The sequence below is a fragment of the Pongo pygmaeus genome, chromosome 1, assembly GCF_028885625.2.
Source record: "Pongo pygmaeus isolate AG05252 chromosome 1, NHGRI_mPonPyg2-v2.0_pri, whole genome shotgun sequence".
In the NCBI taxonomy this organism is placed as follows: Eukaryota; Metazoa; Chordata; class Mammalia; order Primates; family Hominidae; genus Pongo; species Pongo pygmaeus.
This window is the reverse complement of record NC_072373.2, coordinates 146035494-146061186: the sequence shown is the minus strand read 5'-3', so window position 1 is coordinate 146061186 and position 25693 is coordinate 146035494. Positions and strand designations below refer to the sequence as shown.

The window sequence follows — 25693 nt, the reverse complement described above, 5'->3', positions numbered from 1 at the left end:
GCTGCAGCCATGAGTGCTTCCGAGCTGGCGGACTGCCCAGGGACCATCAGAGGATGGTGCTGCTGCTGATCCGGGGACTGCCTTCTTCCCTCCCACATGCCTTTCGTCCCCTCCCTCTAGGGCCTGTGGCAGTTCTCTCAAGATGCATAGAGAGAGCCCAGGCCAGCACACAGCACTCCTGGTCAGGCAGCCACACCTTGGTCCTCATCTCTGGTCCCTTCCGATCTGAAGCCTCGTGCCTGGCTCATCTGCCACCTGCATTTCTCTTTCTTGCTGCTGTTTTGTAAAAAGAAAAAGAAAAAAGAAGCCCAAACTAGTGAGAATAATATATAACTCTCTCATTTTTTGTAGGTCTGTAATAAAGAACTTAGTCATCCCTTCCACCTCCTACTGTGAAGAGCAGACCCTGGGTCCCACACTCAAATCCCCTGTAGTTGCCCATCCCCACCCCTCAGGGAGCCCCCTCCCAGCTAGCCTCCCAGGCAGGGGACACAGAAAATGAATGGTGGGCTGGGGAGCCCTGGAGAGCCTTGACTCTGGAAGTCTCGAGGCACATCCTTTGCTCCTTAGCTGGCCTGTTGGTCCTCTGAGCATGGGGCTTAACTGTGAACAAATCAGACAATAAAGCAAGGGTCTGCACCTAAAAAGACAAATTTATGAATTACTGTACTGATCTTTGAAGATATTTTCATGTTCTACTACAAGTAAAGGAGCCATCAAAATGTTCGCCATCAGGGCAGAGTCTTGGAAATAAAACATGAAACATTCTACTCTTATGTGAAACCATTAGTGTACTGTGTGTAGTTGTGGTGTTTTGTGTATAGCAGAACCAGAGAAAGTTTAGATCAGGCAGCTAACAGGAATAAGAGCATGGGAAGTCTATTGTGTGTGAATAAACTATATATATATATATATTTCATTTAATCTAGAAAAATTAAAGTTACATGATTAAAGTGTATAAAATCAAGTGGCATGGACAGAAAATCTGGGATTGCTCACCTAAACTTGAAACACTAGAACTCAAGGACTATTCTTCCAAACTTATAAAAGCTAGTTGTAGAACAAGTAAAATGAATTATCGTGAAACCTTGACATAGACTGGGCTTAGACAATAAATGTATTTAACTGATTAGTCATTTATGTTTAAAGGTGAAACATATGTGTTTACAAATTTAGGTAGTATTTTTAGCAATTTCAAAAGCTAGATAATGCTTTTTTACTCTTTAAAATTATTTTTTATTTTTATTTATTTATTTTGAAACAGAGTTTTACTGTGTTGCCCATGCTGGACTCAGACTCCTGGGCTCAGGCAGTCCTCCTGCGTAGCTGGGACTGCAGGTGTGTACCATCGAGGCTTGTTTTTTTTGCTCTTGATAGGTTTTATAATCTCTCTAGCCCCCAGCACTTTCCAAAAGAATCATCAGTATTTATAAGATAAGTCTTCTTGCTAATACTAAGGTTTACTACTATTATGCAAATAAATAGTTTCCCCTGATACGGTGGTATAGCTTAAATTGCTTTTAGTGGATTTCTTTATTTTAATTTGCTATAATTAATTTATTCATTTAGTTCATTTTTATTCCCTAACCAGTGAAATAGGAAGTAAAGAGTTGTCTTCATGTAGCTTATAGTCTGGTAAAAGATTTAGACAAGTAAAAGCACAATTATGAGAATGTTGTAGGAAGTTGATTATAGGACGTGTTTTTTTGTAATGTGAATTAAATTCAGTAATGCTATGTATCTATGCAGAAAATTTTCCGAATCAAATTTGGGATTCTTATAAGTTAAATTGATACACTAGCATAATTGAAATTAGTTCTGTCTTAGAAAATCCAATGTAGATGCCATATTTTTTATCTGGCCTGGTGTAGCAAGGTATAAAGTCCCAGGTTCTATGGCCATAGTTTAATGTTATATTCACTGTTGTCTTCTATTCATATGTTAACTTTTCAGGGACATCTGAAACTTGTTTTGTTGTAAGACAGCTGTGGAATCTAAACCTTTAGGTCTGTGACAAGCCTGTTTTCTCGATCTGGACTTTGTCCTTAGAAAATTAAAGAGACTGTTCTTGTGATCTTATTAGTTTAGAGTCCTGTTTAGTAAAATGAATATTCCATTTCTATTCTGTATTCTTTGTGAGTAGATGACCATATAGCGTCAGCAGGCCATTGTTATATGTGAGCCACAAACTTGAGAGAACATGTTGGTATAGATATTACTTCTTTTACAGGGGTTAGCTGTACTGGTAACTTAGCTCTTTCAATCTTAGCTCAGCTCCCTCTGAGTAGGAGCCATGACAGGTTAAACTGTGGAAGAATATGAGCCTCACTTTAGGCTGTAGTCTTGAGGTCATGAATAAGCCATAGTTCGATTCATAGAATGACAGGCAAAACATTCACTTATTTGTCTTTCATTCATTCTTAATCAGTACTTATTGAGCACCTACTTTAAACCAGGCACTATGCTAGTCTGTAGATGCAAATAAAAATAAGACTTGGTTCCTGTCCTTTAATTGGGAGACAGATACAGATATTTATAGTAAGGCATACAATGATACATAGGTGCCTGAGATTAATACTAGGGTGAAAATGTAGCATAGGAGTTTATATAGGAGTAGTACAGAATTTCTGAGATCATCTTGGGAAATAGACTGAAACTGACTGAAATGGAAACTTACTTTGAGTCCATTTTGGAGATATTTACATCTATAATTGTAGCACTTGTACTACTTTGCTTTTTCAACTCTTATCCCCACTACAGTGTGATCTGGCAAAGCAGCGTCTATGTTGTTTAGTGTTTTAATCTCTGGAATGTGGCACAGTTCTTGGCTCATGTCATGGTGGAAGCTAAAATCATGGATAGTTAAATGGATCAAAAATTCAAACCTTTTGTAGAAGCGTACATCCTCCTCCCTTTCCTCCATTGGCAGGAACTTTGTCAGTAATGTATTGACTATTTGGGGATAATAGTTGATTAATGTGATAAGAGGGTACCTCTTTCTCCCCTTTTTATAGTATATAGTAACTTCTTTGACATTTATATATCAAAATTATATCACAGTTGGTATGGGGAGATTGGTCTCAGGCAGGTAGGAAGAAGACACTGGACTAGGAAAAACTAGAGTATTATGCTCCCAACCTTTTGAAAGATTTGTTATTCGAGGCATGTATCATTCAACTGTGCTGCTGTGTTTCTCATCCTTGTTGCTGTCATTTACCAGTCTCTTGCTTACTTCTTATTCATCAAATATTTTGGCATCTGGCCCACAATGTTTCTCTATACTCTAAGCTCTGCATTCATCCTGGATGGTTTCAAATTCTATGTTAATGACTCATCTATCATCACTGCACCTCTGTTCTTTGAACATGTTATCTTTTATTCCCCTTTTGTTCATTCAGATGTCTGGTCTTGCCAAGGACCTTGTCATATTCATTAACTGCTCAAGAATCACCAATGTGTGTGATTCTTTGATCACAATTTCCTCTCCTTTTTGCTTGCTTTTTAAATATTTCCATTATGATCATTCTTCATCAGAACCTCTCATCCATTTATCCATCAGTCCTCTCACTTTCATTTTTTCTTCTTAACCATTTTAGATTACTTGGTCCCAAAATTCCTTTGCACATCTGCCTCTTTATCAAATCTCTCTAACAAAAAAGTAACTCATGATAAACTCAGCTATGTTCTTTCTCAGTGCTTTCAGTCAAGAGCTAAGCACTGCTAGAGAAAGCCACACAGAAGAACACTAGAAATTTACTGTCATCAACCTCAAATGAGCTGTCAACATGACTTTACAGTTTTACCACATTTCTCTGATCAACTCTGTCTCTCATTCTTCACAAGTTCTATTTCATTTCTCTCTCTTTATACCTCTGACTTCTCCATTATCTCTCTCATTCTAAGTCATGATATTACATCATATTTTACAAGGAAAATAAAAGCTATCAGACAGGAACCCCTTTAACTTCTTCCTATTAAACGTTCACACCTACTGTGTTTTAACTTGACCATCTTATTCTGTTATAATAGATGAGTTGTCTGTTATATTTATCTATTGTTACATCATGCAGGACTCCTAAATTTAGCAGCTTAAAGAGTGACAACATTTATTTTACTTATGAAAGTAAGTAATTTGGGCAGAGCTCAGCTATGCGCTCTATATGACATCAGCTATCTTAGCTCTGCTAATAAATCACTGCTATGGTTTATGGGGACTAGAAACACATAAAGCTTTGCCCATTTACATGTTTCCCTGTTGATGCTGGCTGTACAGGTAATTTGAACCTTACCTGGGACTGTCAGCTGAAGCACCTACACATGACCTCTACATGTGGCTTGGGCACCATATCATGTGGCTAAGTTCCAAGAAGGAGGGAGAGAGCCAGGTATAAGCTGTATCACCTTTTATGACCTAGCCTCCAAAGTCAAGCAGTGTCACTTCAGCTGTATTCTGTTTGTTAAGTGAGTCACTTAAATGAGTCTGTATCAAGGGAAGTTGAATTAGATTCTGGCCTTTGATGGAAGGAGTTAGAAAAATTTGGGGACATGTAGAAATCACATTGTACATCTTTCTCTGCAAGCCCAATGACTCCACTATTACTTTGGATCCCAACCCCTCCTGCTTTCCCAGGAGTCTTTGTATTCTTATCTTTTATATGTATAATAATATGTCTTCTCATTTATTTAAAAAACGTGTACCCCTTTTCCCTTCACTTTCAGTTTTCTCTTTGACCCTACTTTCTCTTTCCCTTTCTCATCGCTCACCTACTAAAGTGAACTGGCCTGTGATTTACAGTATGTGTGATCAAATCAGTTGACTTTGGTGCCCAGGCAGGTAATTTTAATGTGTCTTGGATAAAACCTGAGACGAGAAGAAAGAAAAAAGAGAAAAATGTTCTTTTTCTGCTCTTGCTGTATTATAGTTACTTACAATCAAGATACAGAGAACTTAAATTTAATGTAGTTCAGCTTTTAGAATATAACATGTTTGAATGTTGTGGTCTGCATATTAATATTTAAGTATTAATTTAAAGTTATATGAAGTATGTAACAACATAAAAAATGTCAAACTAGGTTACATGCATAACCTGGTTTAATATATAAGAACGTATTCTCTAAATACTTTTAGAATCTTTGACCTAACAATTTCTTGGTTCTTTATGATTAGATTTAACTTTCTTGTTTTTTTGGTTTTTGTTGTTGTTGTTGTTTTGAGACAGGGTCTCGCTGTGTTGCCCAGGCTGGAATGCAGTGGTGTGATCATGAGTCCCTGCAACTGCTGCCTCCTGAGCTCAGGTGATCCCTCCCACCTTAGCCTCCTGAGTAGCTGGGACTACAGGTGTGTGCTGTCCTGCCTGGCTAATTTTCGTATTTTTGGTAGAGACGGGGTTTTGCCATGTTGCCCGGCCTGGTCTTGAACTTCTGGGTTCAAGCGATCCACCCACTTCAGCCTTCCAAAGTGCTGGGATTACAGGCATAAGCCACCACAATCTTCTTGTTCTATTACTCACACAAGTTTAGCATGAGAAATAAACACGTTAATGACTTCTTATCTTTAATCTTTATTGTACTCAAGGGCATCAGTGACCCAAGAATCTTCAGATGTTTTTTCCCAGTGATATCTGTAACAATAACAGTGGGAGCCATAGTGGAGGTAGAGTGGGCAGAAGGAAACTTTTTTGGTTTTTGTTATGATTGGTTTTTGTTGTAATCTACTTTATAATATTCTGTGTAGTAGAATTGAGAAACTATGTTACAGTAGTACTATTTTCAAGTAAAAATTTAAAGTATACCATACATTTCAAAAGTATTCAAATCCTCATTTATAGGCTAATGAATTTGATAAAGTGAACACCCATGTGAATTTTCACCCATACCAAGAAATAGAATATTATTGAAACCCCAGAAACTTCCCTCCTGCCTGTACCCAATCATTACTAGATTTAAAATGCGGAATACTGCATCATGTTTTCCTTTGTGACTGCCTTCTTTCACTTATGTATTTGTGACACTTATCCATGTTTTTGTCATAGCAGTGATTTATTAATTTTCACAGGTATATATCATTGTATAAGTATAGCAAAACATATTTTTTCTATGGTTGATGTAAATTTGGGTTGTTTCCAGTTTGGAGCTCTTATAAATAATGCTTTGAACACAGTTGTACATGATTTTTGGTAAATATATGTATGTTTTGGTGAATATGTATTTGATGAATATGTGTTATGTATACACTCATACATACATGCATATATACATGCATATGTGTCTTTGTGTGTGTGAGAGAGAGAATGGTGTTGAATTAATTGCTGGATTTCTGGGTCACAGATCATGTGGTTCTGGTAAATACCACCAAATAAATTTTCAGATTGGTTGAACCTGTTTCTAACCAGCAGTGCTTAGGGTTTTAGTTGCTCCACATCCTTCCCAAACTTGATGTTTTTCATATTTCTAATTATACCTATTCTGGTAAACATTTCCTGGTTATAATTTGTACATCCCTTATGACTGATAGTGTTGATCACTTTTTCATGTTGGTATTGGTCATTTGGATATCCTCTTTTTATAAAATGTTTTTTTTTCAGGTATTTCCCCATCCCTCTTTTGCGGTATTCTGTTGTCTTTTTCAAAAACATTGATTTGTAGAGTTATATAACATGGGTACAGGATTTTCCCCCCAGACATATGTACTACAAATGTCTTCTTCTGTTTCATAGCTTGCCTTTTCACTTTCTTAACGATGTCTCCTTCATACTGTTTAATAATTTTCAAACTTACAAATAATTTACAAATTATTTCCTTTATGATTTGTGTTTTGTTTGGCCTTCTTCGGTCTTCTTTTAAGAAGTTCTCACTACCCTAGGGTCATAGATATTTTCCTATGTTAGGTTTAGAAGCTTTCTTTTGCCTTTCATGTTTAGAACTACAGTCTGTCTGGAATCAAGTGTGTGCATCTCTCTCTCTCTCTCTCTCTCTCTCCCCCCCCCCTCTCTCTCTGTGTGTATGTGCTTCTGTGTGTGTGTGGTGAGGTAGGAGTCATTTGTTAATATCAGTATTTGACACATCACCATTTAAAAGGAAAAAGAAGTTGTCCCTTCCCCAAAGCACTGTAATGACATCTTTGTTATCAAAGGCTGAATATATTTGGTTTACTTCTTTTCTGTTCCATTGGTTTTGTCTATTTTAGTGTCGGTACAAAACTGCATGAATGCATATAACTTTATAGCAGAAGTCATCATAATCAGTAGTATAAATCCTAAAACTTCGTATTTTACAAAAATTTTGAATATTCTTTCTTTTTGATTTTCCTTTAAAAAGTTTAAATCAGCTTGTCAATTTTCACATACATAATTATATACACGAACCTTATAGGAATCTTGAGATTGCATTGAATATATAGTAGTTTGAGAAGAATTTTCATCTTTATGATATTGAATTTTTAAGTCCATTTATTTAGATCTACTTTAACTTCTTTTAGTAATCTTTGTAATATTCTGTAACTTCTTTTAGTAGTGCTTTGTAATATGCTGTTTAAATTTTAAATATAATTTTAAAATTACATTTATTCTTAGTTTCACATGCTTTTTTATGTTACTATAAAGGGTATCAGTGTCAAAGTTTTATCTTCTAATTTTTCATTGTGAGTATATAAGCATAGGGTTAGAAATTTTATGCTGACCTATCTAGTGATCTTGCCAATTTTATTAACTGTAAGTTATTTATAGATACATTTAGATTTTACATATACACAAATCACTTTTTTGCTTAATTTTGACAGTATAAATTTTTTCCTTTTAGTCCTTTTACATTTTTTTCTTGCCTTATTGCACTGATTAGGATTTGCAATACAATAGTACATAGAAATCATGATAACAGCCACACTTGTCATATTCCTGGTGTCACTGAAAAGCTTTCAATATTTTGGAACCAGGCAGAAAATTTTTAAGATATCCTGTTATCTGTTTAAGGAAGGTTTCTTCTATTCCTGGTTTGCTAATTATTTTTCCTTTGAGAATGGGTATTTAATTTTATCAAATGTTATTTCTGCATCTATGAGTTTTGAATGTTAAATTAATATTGCATACCTGGAATAAACCCATTCTGGTTGCAATATATTGTCCATTTCATATCCTTTTTTAATGTAATAGTGAATTTGGTTTGCTAAAATGTCTCAGTGTGTTTTCTTTTTATCATTATTCCATTGTTTTTTCTTTGACTAATGGCTACATTGGTTAGTTTTCAAATATTTGGGGGTTTTTAGCTTAGTTTCACTGTGTTCAGAGAACATGTTTGGAATGATTTCAGTTCTTTGAAGTTTGTCGATACTTGCCTTATGGGTCACCATTATAGCCATATACAGTAGTCATTTGTAAATGTTCCAATAACTTTTGAAGAGACTGTCTATTCTGCTTTCGTTGCCTACATGTACTCTCTCTCTCTCACACACACACACACATACACACACTAAGACAATTCACACTGAATTCAAGGTATTCTGTATCATGTTATATTTCTTTAGAGAGGACTTATTTTACTTCTGGTGTGATTCAATATTATTTTTACTAATTACAGTCATGTGGTATGTAACAACATTTCAGTCAAAAACATACTGAATATACAATCATGGTTCCAATAATTATACTACTTTATTTTTAATGTACTTTTTATATGTTTAGATACACAAATACCATTGTATTACAACTGCCTACAGAATTCAGTATAGTAACATGCAGTATAGGATTGTAGCCTAGGAGCAATAGGCTATCCATATAGCTTAGATATCTAGTAAGCTATACGATCTAGGTTTATGTAAGTGCACTCTATGATGTTCGTACAATGACGAGATTGCCTAATGACACATTTCTCAGAATGTATCCCTGGCATTAAGTGACACATGACTGTATTTAACACTCCATCATGCATTATTATTATTGTTCAGGGCCCTCAATATTTATTTATATTTATCCCATATTTGCTGTTTTTTTTTTTTTTGCACTTATTCCTTCATGCATTCTCTGGTCTAAGTTACTTGTGCCATAAATAAGTCTTATGTAAAGGTGTCCTAGTGATGAATTATGTCAGTTTTTATTTATCTGGATTTGTTAATTTTTTAGCTTCACTTTTTCCGGATGTATTTTATAAGTATAGAATTTTAAGTTGAGAATTACTTTCTTTGAACACTTTGAAGATGTTTCATCATGTTTTGTTTTCCATTATTTTTTTTGAGAAATCAGCTGTTAGTCTCAGTGTTGCTTTTTGAAGGTAGTATATCTTTTTTTTTTCTTTGGTTGCTTTGAGATTTTCTCTTTGCCTTTGGTTTTCAGCAGTTTCACAGTATGCCTAGGTGATTTTATTCCCCCTACTTTCTGTTTGCAACTTTTTAGAATCATGGCTCAAAATGTTTTATTTATTTAAGACAGTTTTCAATAAGCATATCTTAATATGTTGCCTCTATCCCGTCTTTTCTTTCCTATTCTTCTGAGATACCAATTACATGTATATGTAAAATTTCTGATATATAATTTCAACTATTATATTTTAATCTCTAGATTTTCCAGTTGATTTTTGAGTTTCTACTTATAAATTTTTCTACTCATTTATATTTTTGTACAAATTAATCATAGCTATATTAAAGTTCATGTCTGAATTTACAATTTTTATTACCAGTGTGTTTTTCTATAGTATGTTTGTTCTCTTATTTTTGGTTATTTGGTCTTATTTTTTGGCATGCCTGGGAATCTTTAATTGAATGTATTTTGTATCATGTTATATTTCTTAAGAGAGGACTTATTTTGGCTGATGGTTAGAGTTAGGTCAGATTATGTTGATCCAGTCAACAATTAAGATGACTTGTTGGCTGTTCTCAGTCTTTGTGAGGCTTGGTATATTTCCTATTCTTACTCCTATCGATGGAGCCTTTCAGTGGTTTTGACTGAAAGCCTGGTGGTGTTTATCAGGGCCCTACCTCATGCTAGCCCTGAACTTCAATTTTTCTTTCTCACTGTGAGATTACTGAAATATTTGCTTAGTTTTCTAATCTCCTAAAAAGGTGCTTCTCACTATCTGTTCTTTAGTGTCATGCCTTAGGTATCTTAAACATCTGAATGCTTCAAGAAGAAAAAGTGGTACAGAATGTTGGGATTTTTATTTCTGGTTTCTTGGCCCTAAAGTCTCTGAATTCCATTTTTTTTCCCTTGTAAGCCAAGTGTAATGTTGAGTATCTGAGCCTTAGCTTTTTGCATGTCGTTTCTACCAATTGGGGAAATGCCCTGAGGGCAAAAGCAGTAAAGAATATTGATCTCTAATCATTTCCCATCTTTTCAGGACCTTGGTGTTCCTCAAAACCTGCTGACTCCTTTGCTAATACTTTCAAAGAACTCTTATCCCCATTCCTACCAATATTTATGTTATTTTAACAAGAGTTTTTTTTATATGTCACTTTATTGAAGAAGAAATCCCTTGATAGTATTTTTTCTTTTTGTAAATCTGTGCAATGAATCATAGTATAAAGTGTGCACATTTTTAAGCTTATAGATTGAAGAGGTTTTACAAATGAATTCCTCATATAATCGTGACTAGATCAATATATGCAAATTAACAGCATTCTAGAAGCTTCCTTTGTCCCTCCAGAGTCAGTAAGCATGCTTCCCTCAGATGTAACCACTATTCTCATTTCTGTCACCATAGATTAGTTTCTCCTGTTTTTGAGCTTTACTTAAGTAGAATAACAATTATACTGTTTTGTATCTGGGATTTTAATTTCAACATTGTTCGCAAAATTTAGTCCTGTTGCTGAAGGTAGGGTTCTTTACTTTTTGTTAATGTATAGTGTTCCATGGTGTGAATACACAATTTATTTTTTCTTTCTACATTTGATGGTAATTGGGTTGTTTTCGAGTTTGGGACTATTATGAATAGAACTTCTGTGAACATTGTTGACCATTTTTGTGCATTTTCATACACCTCTATACTCATTTCTGTTAGGTATATACCTATAAATGGAATACTGTCATAAAGTATATGTATCTATTTTAGTAGATACTATCAAACTGTTTTCCAAAGAGGTTGTACCAATTTGCACTCACAGCAGCAGTGTAGGAGAGTTTCCATTGCCCCACAACTTCACCATCGTTGGTATTGACAGGTATTGTTTTGTTTTAGCCATTTTGGTGTGTGTATTAATAAGGGTTCTCCAGAGAAACAGAACCAATAGGAGGGGTGTGTGTGAGGGGAAGGATTATTTCTATAATAAATCTCCTCTTACATACATATATACTTATTATGGAAATTGACTCATGATTATGGAGGCTGATAAGTCATATGATCAAGTTGGGGAACCAGGAAACCTGGTGCTGTAACTTAGTCTAAGTCCAAAGACCTGAGGAAAGGGGAGAGAAAATGGTATAAGTCCTGGACTGAGTCTGAAGACCTAAGAACCAGGAGCACTGACGTCCAATAGCAGGAGAAGGTAGATATTCCAGTATTAAAAGAAAAGAAAAAACAAAAACAAAAACAAAACGAGCAAATTTGCCCTTTCTCCACCTTTTTGTTATATTCAGGCCCTCAATACATTGGATAATGCTCATCCACATTAGTAAGGTCGGTCTTCTTTATTCAGCCTACTGATTCAAATGCTAATGTCTTACAGAAACAGCCTCACAAACACGCCCAGAAATAATGTTTACCAGCTATCTGGGCATCCCTTAGTCTAGTCAAGTTGACACATAAAATTAACCACCATAGTGGGTGTATATCAGGATATAATTATGCTTTTAATTTTTGTTTCCCTGACGATTAATCATGTTGAACACATTTTTATATGCTTATTGGGTATTCAGATATCCTTTTTTAGATGTAATGCCTATTACATTAAATTAAATCTTTTGCTTATTTTTCTACTGGGAAAATAAAATGGGAGTTATTATTTTGCAGAAATGTTATACATACACATAGTTTATGAATATAAATAAAAATATTTTCTCCAAGTCTATGGGTTGCATTTTATTCTCTTAATTATATATTTTGATGAACACAGCTTTTAATCTCAATATACTGAGAGTACTAACTTTTTACGTAGCCCATTTTGTTTCCCTTTTAACAAATCTTTGCCTACTCCAAGTTCATGAAGATAGTTTCTTTTGTTCTTCTAAAAGACCTGTTATCTTTTAGGTCTGCTTGCATGTCTCAGAGCAGTGGAAAGCAATATTATCTGTTGTGAGGAAGAATTATGGGAAAAGTGTTGGAGGTTTGGTAAAGAGGAGAAGATATAAAAGTCATCTAGAAAAGTGGGAGACTGGATGGACTAGGGAAGTACAATATGATTGCCAGACAACAGTAAATGTACACTTGAGGTTTCTGATTATGAACTTCAAATCATAAAAAGTTAGAGTACTTTGTTTTTCTCCAGTCTTACCCAGCTGCACAAGTGCAGGCACAGTGTAGGTATGGAGATTTCACCAGGGTTCTGGTTTTGCCAAGCAAGTGTAGACAAAATGAGAGAGAGGCAAGTGGCTGAAAATGTATGCAGGAAGTGATTATAATGCTCGGCTTTGGAATTTGTGCTTTTTAAGGAGGAAAAAAGATAATATTGGGGTATCAAGGATCCTGAAAAGGATTAGAGATCCTGGTAAGGTTTAAAGATTGTTGAAGTTGAGATCTTAAAAGGGAGTGAGCTAAAAAGATAGAACATGGTTAGAGAGAAAGGGTAGAATGAAATGGGCTAAGGGTATGATCTTTGGAGTCAATGGCTAAGACAGGGTAGGGTGGGAATGTACATATTAAATGAATTTAGATATTGTATTAGAAAGGTTAGAGGATATACATATTCAATGAATATATATATCTTCAATTAACTACAAATAGTCCAATTTTATTTGTAGTGTTAAGTATAGTAAGAAATGTAAGTACAATACCTGTTTAAAAATGCTACAAAATATTTTAGCAAAGTACTTTTTAAAACTTTAATTTTTAACTTAATGTAATTTTCAGATAAAAGGATAATATATTCAGTGCATTTTAATGGCATGAGTTTTTAATTAATGTTGTATAGTCGAAGACATAGTAGTATCATGTTAGTTTATATATTTTCTAGAATAACATATTTCAGTTTAAATATGTATTTATTTTTGTTTTTTTTTTCTTTTTTTTATTATTATTATACTATAAGTTTTAGGGTACATGTGCACAATGTGCAGGTTAGTTAGATATGTATACATGTGCCATGCTGGTGTGCTGCACCCATTAACTCATCATTTAGCATTAGGTATATCTCCTAATGCTATCCCTCCCCCCTCCCCCCACCCCACAACAGTCCCCAGAGTGTGATGTTCCCCTTCCTGTGTCCATTTGTTCTCATTGTTCAATTCCCATCTATGAGTGAGAACACGCGGTGTTTGGTTTTTTGTCCTTGCGATAGTTTACTGAGAATGGTGATTTCCAATTTCATCCATGACCCTACAAAGGACATGAACTCATCATTTTTTATGGCTGCATAGTATTCCATGGTGTATATATGCCACATTTTCTTAATGCAGTCTATCATTGTTGGACATTTGGGTTGGTTCCAAGTCTTTGCTATTGTGAATAGTGCTGCAATAAACATACGTGTGCATGTGTCTTTATAGCAGCATGATTTATAGTCCTTTGGGTATATACCCAGTAATGGGATGGCTGGGTCAAATGGTATTTCTAGTTCTAGATCCTTGAGGAATCGCCACACTGACTTCCACAATGGTTGAACTAGTTTACAGTCCCACCAACAGTGTAAAAATGTTCCTATTTCTCCACATCCTCTCCAGCACCTGTTGTTTCCTGACTTTTTAATAATTGCCATTCTAACTGGTGTGAGATGGTATCTCATTGTGGTTTTGATTTGCATTTCTCTGATGGCCAGTGATGATGAGCATTTTTTCATGTGTCTTTTGGCTGCATAAATGTCTTCTTTTGAGAAGTGTCTGTTCATATCCTTTGCCCACTTTTTGATGGGGTTGTTTGTTTATTTATTGTAAATTTGTTTGAGTTCATTGTAGATTCTGGATATTAGCCCTTTGTCAGATGAGTAGGTTGTGAAAATTTTCTCCCATTTTGTAGGTTGCCTGTTCACTCTAATGGTAGTTTCTTTTGCTGTGCAGAAGCTCTTTAGTTTAATTAGATCCCATTTGTCAATTTTGGCTTTTGTTGCCATTGCTTTTGGTGTTTTAGACATGAAGTCCTTGCCCATGCCTATGTCCGGAATGGTAATGCCTAGGTTTTCTTCTAGGGTTTTTATGGTTTTAGGTCTAATGTTTAAGCCTTTAATCCATCTTGAATTAATTTTTGTATAAGGTGTAAGGAAGGGATCCAGTTTCAGCTTTCTACATATGGCTAGCCAGTTTTCCCAGCACCATTTATTAAATAGGGAATCCTTTCCCCATTGCTTGTTTTTCTCTGGTTTGTCAAAGATCAGATAGTTGTAGATATGAGGCATTATTTCTGAGCTCTGTTCTGTTCCATTGATTTGTATCTCTGTTTTGGTACCAGTACCATGCTGTTTTGGTTACTGTAGCCTTGTAGTATAGTTTGAAGTCAGGTAGCGTGATGCCTCCAGCTTTGTTCTTTTGGCTTAGGATTGACTTGGCGATGCGGGCTCTTTTTTGTTTCCATATGAACTTTAAAGTAGTTTTTTCCAATTCTGTGAAGAAAGTCATTGGTAGCTTGGTGGGGATGGCATTGAATCTATAAATTACCTTGGGCAGTATGGCCATTTTCACGATATTGATTCTTCCTATCCATGAGCATGGAATGTTCTTCCCTTTGTTTGTATCCTCTTTTATTTCATTGAGCAGTGGTTTGTAGTTCTCCTTGAAGAGGTCCTTCACGTCCCTTGTAAGTTGGATTCCTAGGTATTTTATTCTCTTTGAAGCAATTGTGAATGGGAGTTCACTCATGATTTGGCTCTCTGTTTGTCTGTTATTGGTGTGTAAGAATGCTTGTGATTTTTGTATATTGATTTTGTATCCTGAGACTTTGCTGAAATTGCTTATCAGCTTAAGGAGATTTTGGGCTGAGACAGTGGGGTTTTCTAGATATACAATCATGTCATCTGCAAACAGGGACAATTTGACTTCCTCTTTTCCTAATTGAATACCCTTTATTTCCTTCTCCTGCCTAATTGCCCTGGCCAGAACTTCCAACACTGTGTTGAATAGGAGTGGTGAGAGAGGGCATCCCTGTCTTGTGCCAGTTTTCAAAGGGAATGCTTCCAGTTTTTGCCCATTCAGTATGATATTGGCTGTGGGTTTGTCATAGATAGCTCTTATTATTTTGAGATACATCCCATCAATACCTAATTTATTGAGAATTTTTAGCATGAAGGGTTGTTGAATTTTGTCAAAGGCCTTTTCTGCATCTATTGTGATAATCATGTGGTTTTTGTCTTTGGTTCTGTTTATATGCTGGATTACATTTATTGATTTGCGTATATTGAACCAGCTTTGCATCCCAGGGATGAAGCCCACTTGATCATGGTGGATAAGCTTTTTGATGTGCTGCTGTATTCGGTTTGCCAGTATTTTATTGAGGATTTTTGCATCAATGTTCATCAAGGATATTGGTCTAAAATTCTCTTTTTTGGTTGTGTCTCTGCCCGGCTTTGGTATCAGGATGATGCTGGCCTCATAAAATGAGTTAGGGAGGATTCCTTTGTATTTATTTTTGAATTTAAAATATTCATGCTTGAATAGTTAAATGAGAATGTACCCTTATTTCTGTGGAAATATAGCTTTTATTAACAGCAAATATAAATATATCTAATTGAGAAAGTAATTGAATTGTTCCCCCCCTTTTTTTAATTAAATGAATATCCTTTGAGAATTTAGGAGCTAGCTACTTAGGGGACCAGAAGCTACTTACCTGGGCACTTAATATTATTAACCTGGTATATGGATCACATTGACATCCAGAAAGTAAAAAATATTCTCAAAGAAGCAATAATAAACATAACAGAGGATTTGTATCATAATTCACGCAGTTACTTTCAGATTTTTCTCTTTTGCAAAATAGAAATAGTTTCTAGTTGTGAGGTTTAGAAATCCTATGTGATTGTGTTACTCTTGGTACCCAGAAGATGAATGAGAACACATGGACACAGGAAGGGGAACATCACACTTCAGGGACTGTTGTGGGGTGGGGGGAGTGGGGAGGGATAGCATTGGGAGATATACCTAATGCTAGATGACGAGTTGGTGGGTGCAGCGCACCAGCATGGCACATGTATACTTATGTAACTTACCTGCACGTTGCGCACATGTACCATAGAGCCTGAAGTATAATAATAATAATAATAATAATAATAATAATAATAATAATAATAAAGAAAAAACAAAACAAAACAAAAAAATAGTAGCTATTGTTTTTAAGGGAAATCCTTAAGCATGGTCTATATAGATTAGGCTCATTTTAACAAGTTATTTGAATTGTCAGTCTGTGGACAACTAGAAACAACAAATTCATCCACTGGGAGTAATTTTATATTAGATTGTAGGGAACTTTATATTTGTCCATTTTCACACTGCTGTAAAGATACGAGACTGGGTAATGAATAAAGGAAAGAGGTTTAATTGACTCACAGTTCCACATGGTCAGAGAGGCCTCAGGAAACTTACATTCATGGTAGAAGGAAAAGCAGGCATCTTCTTCACAAGGTGACAGGAGAGAGTGTGAGCACATAAAGGAAGAACTGTCAAACACTTATAAAACTGTCAGATCTCGTGACAACTCAGTCACTGTTATGAGAACAGCATGAGGAAAACCTCTCCCATCATCCAATCACTTCCCACCAGGTCCCTCCCTCAACACGTGGGGATTATGGCAATACAATTCAAGACAATATTTGAGTGGGGACACAGCCAAACCATATCAAATATATTTATATTCATATCCTCAGGATCATCAAGAATAAAAAGATATAAAAGTGAATGGGGACATTTTAGAAAGTTATTCACCAAAACTTTAATAATTACAAAAAGTGGCTTATATCTCAGAATAACCCTATGTAGTAAGAATACTGAGGCTTAGAGACGATAAGATCACACATTTAATGGCAGAATTTTGAATGATGCAAACTCCATCAGTCTGATTCTAGGCCCTCTGCTCATAAGCACCGTATTATACCATTTCCCTAACACAGTGATAAAAATTTTCTTTTAAAAATTATGTACTTAAAACTCATCAAATCTGAAGGACCTTAGAAGATCTATCTACCTACCTATCAAGTTTTTAGAGTATTACATAGCTTTTTCTATGTGTCAGGCACTGTTATCAATCCTATAACAACTCATTTAATCTTTACAACTCTTTGAGGTGGAAACCATGATTGTTCTTATTTTATACAAGAGGTAACTGAGGCATATATTAAGTAACTTGTCCAAAGCCACACAGTTAAAAAGTAGGCAAGCTAGGACTTGAACCCAAACAGTGACTCTAGAGTGTTGTTAACCATGCCATATTGACTGCCTTTCTAAAAATTTGTAAAGTTTTTACTTCATTTAGTTTTCTTCTTCTTATAATCTTTTCAATGATGAGAAACTCATTACTCCGTAAGGCTATGTGCCAGTCAGAGTTACACCAGCAAAACAGAACCAGTAGGATATGTCTGAAGAGATATATTGCAAGAAATTGACTTATTGATTGTGGTGGCTGGCTAGGTAAGTCTAAAATCTATAGGGCAATCTGCAACGAAGGGCAAGCTGGACCTCTCAATCACAGGCTGAAGCTGTACTTTACAGGCTGAGTTTCTTCTTCAGGGAAGCTTCATTCAGTTCTGCTCTTAAGGGCTTTCAACTGATTGAATCAGACCCACCCAAATTATCTATGGTAATCTCCTTTACTTGAAGTAAACTGACTGTGGACTTTAGTCACATCTACAAAATACCTTCACAGCAACACCTTGATCAGTGTTGAATAACTAACGACTGTACCCTAGCCAAGTTGACACATAAAAATGTCCTGTAGCACATTTTTTCCTTAAACCCTGACAGATTTGGGGGGTTGGTGGTTCATTTTCCCAAGCCAGAAATGGAACTTCGTACTCTCTTTTTAACTTACATTTATTACTTATTCTTGTCACCTCCTCACCTCCCATTACCACAGCCAAAAAAGATTTCAGGTGTTTTTCAATAGAAGGCATATATAACCTTTAAAGCAAAATTATAAATACAAGAGCCTTGAAATCAAAGGCAAGAAGATGGTTGAACCAATAAACCGATGTTGAAGCTAGTTACTGTATTTGAGCATAAAATTTAGCACTACATGGTGAGGGTACAGTATAAAGCCATTTTCCTGGTGCCAAATTGTAACAGGAATTTAATCTATCTAAATACAGGGACCAGTGATTTACATAATAAATGAGATAATTATTATAAAGATTTAGAGAACTCTCTAGATTCCTGTGTTCAAGAAGGAGGGCCTCAAAGCTGCCTGCAGTTATATTTTTATGATAATTATTTATTAATATCTCATGACTTAAAAATTCTCTTAACAAATAAAATAACTACCTTTTAAAAAATACTATAAGACCCTTTGCTATGACCTCAGATAATTTAAAGTGATTTCTCACAGACTTTTATTTAGACTGAAAGGCTTATAAAAATTTTGTGTGTGCCTGTAATCCTAGCACTTTGGGAGGCTGAGGTGGGCAGATCACGAGGTCAGGAGTTCAAGACCAGCCTGGCCAATGTGGTGAAACCCTGTCTCTACTAAAAAAAAAAAAATACAAAAATACAAAAACTAACTGGGTGTGGTGACGGGCACCTGTAGTCCCAGCTGCTTGGGAGGCTAAGGTAGGAGAATCGCTTGAATCTGGGAGGTGGAGGTTGTAGTCAACGAAGATTGCGCCACTGCACTCCAGCCTAAGTGACAGAGTGAGACTCCATCTCAAAAAAAAGAAAACAAAAACAAAAACGCAAAAAGAGAATCTTGTGTGTGGCTCACATTACTCTAAATTAGACAGTTGGGGTTTTTAGAAATCTTAAGGACTTGTCCCATAGCAGTCTTATATGAGGCCCAAGGTAGAGAAAGCCCTCTCCAAAGGGAATGTGGATGGGGCTTTTTGTCTATTGGAATATATTAGAATTTGATAATATGAGAAACCCACAGAGTTTTAAAAGAAATTGTATTAATGTTGATTGAAAGGGTCAGAGATAATTAATAAGGGAAAAAAGTGTACGGGCCCTCACCTACTATGGAAAGCAAGCAGGCTGAAAAGCTACTCACCTCTTCACATAGGCCATTTCACGTGAAAGAATGATTCAGAGAGGGCAGCCAAGAAGCCAGAGAGTACAGCTAAGAGACAAGGAGAACCACTCTCAGGACTAATCAAGGAATTAGTGACATGTGCCCAACTGGACTTTAGAATTGCTATTGTTGAGGGAGTGTTTATATCTCTTGTTTTCCCTCTTTTTGAGTGGGAGTATCCATTGCAATTTCTATTCCTATCTCACCATCATGTGTTCGGTGTGTATTGGGCAGATAACTTGTCTCTTTAGTTCACAAGTCTTTAGATTAAGAGAAACTAAGTATGAGGAGTTGCACTCAGGAAACTGGATCTGAGGGGCCTCATCTATACCTGCGTTTGATTTAGATTACATCCTAGACCTTAGGATAAGGCTTCTTGGGGTCTTGGAAGGAGTTAAGTATATTTTGAAAATGGAGGAGTATTCTGTGACAAGGTGAAGATGGCTACAAATTCTTAACCACCCTTTTCATCTAGAAGCATAGCATATTTCTTCATTCCACTGAATCTGGACTGGGCTTCTCATTGCTTTAACCAGTATAATATGGTGGATGTGATGCTAGATCCGTTACAGGGTTGAGCCTCTGTCCTCTTTTAAGTGAACTGCTATGCAAGAAGTCTGACTATTCTGAGACCAACATGCTGTTCAAAGCCCAACTAGCCACTTGGAGAGAGACAGAGAGATGGGGTGTGGGGGTGGGGGGTAGAGAAAGAAAGAGAGAGATTGGTAGCACTAGATAAGGTGAATTATTTCATGGGCCTTTTAGTCAGCCCAGCCTTCAGCTGAAGACAGATGAGAGAGTGACTCAGCAAACAGTGTGAGTGAGCCAGCAGACCTATGACCTCATTTGGGCTGTTGCAGCTTCTCGCAGCTGTTGAGCCACCCAGCTTAGACCCCAGACATTGTGGTGTAGAGATGAACAGTTCCTACTCTGTGTTGCCCAAATTGTTGACCCAGAAAATTGTGAAGAAAATATGGTGATTGTTTTAAAACTAAGTTTGTTTCATAACACAGACAACTGAAACACAAATAGAAAAATTCTATGACCTGCCCAACCTCACAGAGCCAGTAAGAACTAGTGCTCTCCCCTTCCCTTTTATTTTTAGTTGACACATAATAATTGTGCATATTTATAGGATACAGAGTAATATTTTGATACATATGTAATGTGTAATGATCAAATCAGGATAATTAGTATATCCTTACCATAAACATTTATCATTTCTTTGTGTTAGGAACATTTAAATCCACTCTTGTAGCTGAAAATGTACAGTAAATTATTGTAAATTATAGTCACCATACAGTGCTATAGAACACTAGACCTTACTTTTCCTATCTAGCTGTGATTTTTTATCAGTTAACCTCTCTCTAATCTGTAGTAACCCACAATTATCTAATTCTCTTCGCAACTTTTAATAACCACAATTCTCCTATCTACTTGTATGAGCTCAACTTTTAAAAGCTCCCTCATATGGGTGAGAACATATGGTATTTTTCTTTCTGTACCTGACTGATTTCACTTAACATAACATCCTCTAGGCTCATCCATATTGCCACAAATAACAGGATTTCATTCTTTGTTATGTCTAAATAGTAGGTCATTGTTTATATACATATATATACACTTTCTTTTTCTGTTAATCTGTTAATAGACGTTTAGGTTGATTCCATATCTTGATTATTGTGAATAGTGCTGCAATAAACATGGGGTGCAGATATCTCTTCAATATACTGATTTCCATCCCTTTGCATTAATACCCAGCATTGGGATTGCTGGATCATGTCTTCTATTTTTAGTTTTTTGAGGAAGCTTCCATACTGTTCCATAATGGCTGTACTAATTTACATTCCCACCAAAAGTACGTGAGAGTTCCCTTTCTCTACATCCAAAAAGACTATTGTCTTTTTAACAATAGTCATTCAAACTGAGGTGAGATGGCTTTCATTTGCATTTCCCTCATGATTAGTGATGTTGAGCATTTTTTCATATACCTGTGGTCATTTGTATGTAGAACCAATGCTTTTAATCACATGTCAAACTGCCTATGTCCCAGTCCTTTCCAGAGAGCCCTCTGGAACGCTTTTTCCATTGTAAACAAATTTATTTAAACCTACAGGTTTTCCATGGAATAGAAGTTTTTTCCTTAGTACCTTGCATCTACTAGTTGGGCAGTTATGGTGAGCATATCTTTTTGACTTAATTCTAGAGTAATTATATAATCGGAGATACAGCTGGGAACCATTCTTTACTTAAAAAGTCTCAAGTGGGACTTTCCTTGGAGTGTTCTCTAAAAAAAAAAAAAAAAAAAAATCGTTTTCTCAAAGGCATTTAGTTAGCAGAGTACAGCTGACTGAAAATTTCTTAAATACAATTCAGGATAGTTTGTATAAATACCAAAAGGTAAATAAGCAATGTAGTCCTCATGAGACATTACAGTTTTTTTTCAACTGTCTCTCTGACTGCACTGTTAACTGGAAGTCTTCTTTCTTGACCATTCTCTAGAACAGAATACAACTGCGGTCACTCCTCTCTTCTGGATGTTTTTTTCTGGACCATCCAATTCATTTCCACCCCCTTATTATGCAGAGAAACTTTCCTCTTTCATGGAAAAGTCATTCTGACATCAAGGCACCACGACTTGCTTTTGACCTAGAGTAAGCATATCAAACTATTTTTCTCAACTCAATAATTTTCAGAAAAAATATTAAGAAGGTGAAAATTTTCCATTCATCATTACGTACATGTAAGAAAAAAAGAAGAAAAAACTGTTAGCATTTATTTATTTATTTATTTATTTATTTATTTATTTATTTATTGAGACAAGGTCTCCCTCTGTCGCCCAGGCTGGAGTGCAGTGGCACGATCATGGCTCACTACAACCTCCACCTCCTGGATTCAAGCAATTCTCCTGCCTCAGCCTCTTGAGTAGCTGGGATTACAGGTGCACACCACCACAGCCCAGCTAATTTTTGTTCTTTTTAGTAGAGATGGGATTTTGACGTATTGGTCAGGCTGATCTCGAACTCCTGACCTTGGGAAATCCACCTGCCTCGGCCTCCCAAAGTGCTGGGATTATAGGCGTAAGCCACCACACCCAGCTTGTTAGCATTTTTTGAATACTGTTGGCTTTCTATATCCACAGATTCAAACAATCAAGGATTCAACCAGCCATGAATCAAAAATGTTGAAACAACAAAACAATAATAAAACAATAAAGTAGAAATAATAACAATAACTATTTACGTTACAGTATAATAGGTATTATAAGTAATCTAGAGATTATTTAAAGTATACAAGAAGATGTGCATAGGCTATATGCAAATACTATGCCATTTGACATAAGGGACTTGAGCATTCATGTATTTTGATATCCAGAGGGGCCCTGGAACCAATCTCCCATGGATACCAAGGGGTGATTGTATATCCTGTTTAAAAGTATATGGGTGAGTTTTCTCCTAGTCAACATAGTGTTGGAAGTCCTGGCCAGCACAATCAGGCAAGAGAAAGATAAAAGGCATTCGAATAGGAAGAGGGGAAGTCACATTATCCCTGTTTGCAGATGACATGATTCTATATCTGAAAACTCCATAGTCTGCCCAGAAGCTCCCTGATCTGATACACAACTTCAACGAAGTTTCAGGATACAAATAAATATACAAAAGTCAGTAGCATTGCTATACACTAACAGCACCCAAGCTGAGAGCCGAATCAGGAATATAATCTCATTCCCAATTCCCACAAAAAAGGATAAAATAGCTAGGAATACAGCTAACTAAGGTCAAAGATCTCTACAATGAAAATTACAAAACACTGCTCAAAGAAATCAGAGATTACACAGACAAGTGGAAGAGCACTCCATGCTCTTAGATAGGAAGAATCAATATGGTTAAAATGGCCATACTGCCTAAAGCAATTTACAGATTCAATGCTATTTCTATCAAACTACCAATTACATTCTTCACAGAACTAGAAAATACTATTCTACCATTCATATGAAACCAAAAAAGAGCCCGAATAGCCAAGGCAATCCTAAGCAAAAAGAACAAAGCTGGAAGAATCACATTGCCTGACTTCAAACTGTACTATAAGGCTACAGTAACCAAAACAGCATAGTACTGGTATAAAAACAGACACATAGACCAGTGGAACAGAATAGAGAGCCCAGAAATAAAGCCACACACCCAGGAGGAGGGAGAGGTTCAGAAGAGAAAGATAAAAAGGAAAACAAATGAACAAACAAAAAAACCATACCTGTTGAGTAGTATGCTTAGTACCTGGGTGACAAAATAATCTGTACACCACACCCCCAAGTCACAAGTTTACCTATATAACAAACCTACAGATATGCCCCTGAACCTAAAATAAAAGTTAAAATATATTTTAAAACATATATAAAATGGATATATGTGTCAGTTTTAACAAACTGATATTTGACAAGGCTGATTAAACAAGCAATGGAGAAAGGACTCCCTGTTCAATAAATGGTTCTGGGATAATTGGCTAGCTATATGCAGAAGACTGAAACTGGACCCCTTCCTTATACCATATGCAAAAATCAACCCAAAATGAATTAAAGACCTAAATGTAAAACCTAAAACTGTAAAACCTGTGGAAGATAACCTAGGAAATACCATTTTGGACATAAGAACGGGCAAAAATTTCATAACAAAAATGGCACAAGTAATTTCAACAATAGCAAAAGTTGACAAATGGGACCTATTTAAAGAGCTTTTGCATAGCAAAAGAAACTATCAACAGAATAAACAAACAACCTACAAAAATATTTGCAATCTATGCATCTGACTAATATATAGTTAGTCTGGGTCTAATATCCAGAATCTACAGGGAACTTAAACAAATGTACAAACAAAAAGCAAACAGCCCTATTAAAATGTGGACAATGAACATGAACAGACACTTTTCAAAAGAAGACATACATGCGGCCAACAAACATGAAAAAATGCTCAATATGACTACTCATTAGAGAAATGCAAATCAAAACCACAAGATACCATCTCACACCAGTCAGAATGGCTATTACTAAAGAATAAAAAAATAACATGCTGACAAGCTTGCAGAGAAGAGGGAACACTTACACAGCTGGTGGAGTGTAAATTGGTTCAACCATTGTGGAAAGCAGTGTGGAAATTTCTCAAAGATCTAAAAACAGACCTACCCATGGACCCAGCAATCCCACCAGGTATATATCCTGAGGAATAGAAATCATTCTACCATAAAGACACATTCACTTGTTTATTCATTGCAGCACTATTCACAATAGCACAAACATGGAGTCAACCTAAACGTCCATCAGTGGTAGACTGGATAAAGAAAATGTACATATACACCATGGAATACTATGCAGTCATGAAAAAGAATGAGCTCCTGTCCTTTGCGGGAACATGGATGGAACTGGAGGCCATTATCTCTAGTAAACTAACAAAGGAGCAGAAAACCAGATATCACACGTTCTCACTTATAAGTGGGAGCTAAATAATGAGAACACATGGACAGAAAGATGGGAACAATAGTCACTAGGATATACTTGAGGGTGGAAGGCGGGAGGAGGGACAGGTTTAGAAGAAAAAGAAGAAAAGAAAAAGAAAAACTATTGGGTATACCTGGGTGATGAAAAAATCTGTATGCCAAACCCCTGAGTCACAAGTTTCCCTATATAACAAACTTGCACATGTACCCCTGAACCTAAAATAAAAATTAAAATACTGAAAAAAAGTGAGTTTTAACAAATTGAGATTATAATGATAATAATATAGTGCTTATTATATACCAGACACCATTATAAGTGCTTTAATCTGTTTATTTAATCCACCTGAAGACCCTCCAATAAGGAGTGTACTTTTATTAACCTCATTTGCAGATGAGAAACTAATGCCCATAGTTGTTAAGTAATGTGCCCAAGATCACATAACTGGGATTCACATTCAGATAGTCTTGAATTAAGAACCTGCCCTAGTAACCATTATTCTAATCTGTCATCTATATTATATATTCTGAGAAAATTTGCTTTTTTCATTTTTGAATTTTTCTTTGCATTTGGATAATCTTCTGTAAGGAATTTGTCATAGAGTCAGTATGTTAAATGTATTAAAAAATAAGTGTATGGAACTAATTTTTTATTTCCCCAATTCTAAGGGTAACCATTCTCTCTACTTTGACAGGATTGATTACATTTGCCTCTTTTATAAAGGTAATCACACAGCATGTACTCAATAAGTACTCTTTTGTCCCTGGTTTCTTTTTGCTTGACAATTTGTTTGTGGGATTCATTCTTCTTGTTAGGTATAGTTGGAAATTGTTCATTTTCTTTGCTGTATAATGTTCCATTGTGTGACTATGTCACAGTTTAAATGTTCTACTATTGATGGGATGTGATGTTTCCTTTTTGGGCCTATTGTAAATGTTG

At 35.8% G+C, this 25693-nt stretch overlaps 1 protein-coding gene across 2 annotated transcripts in view; it reads left to right on the top strand.

Moving 5' to 3' along the window:
- Positions 1-25693, top strand: part of PRKACB (protein kinase cAMP-activated catalytic subunit beta) — a 157295-nt gene that overhangs the window by 8368 nt on the left and 123234 nt on the right. The gene's annotated exons all lie outside the window — the stretch shown is intronic.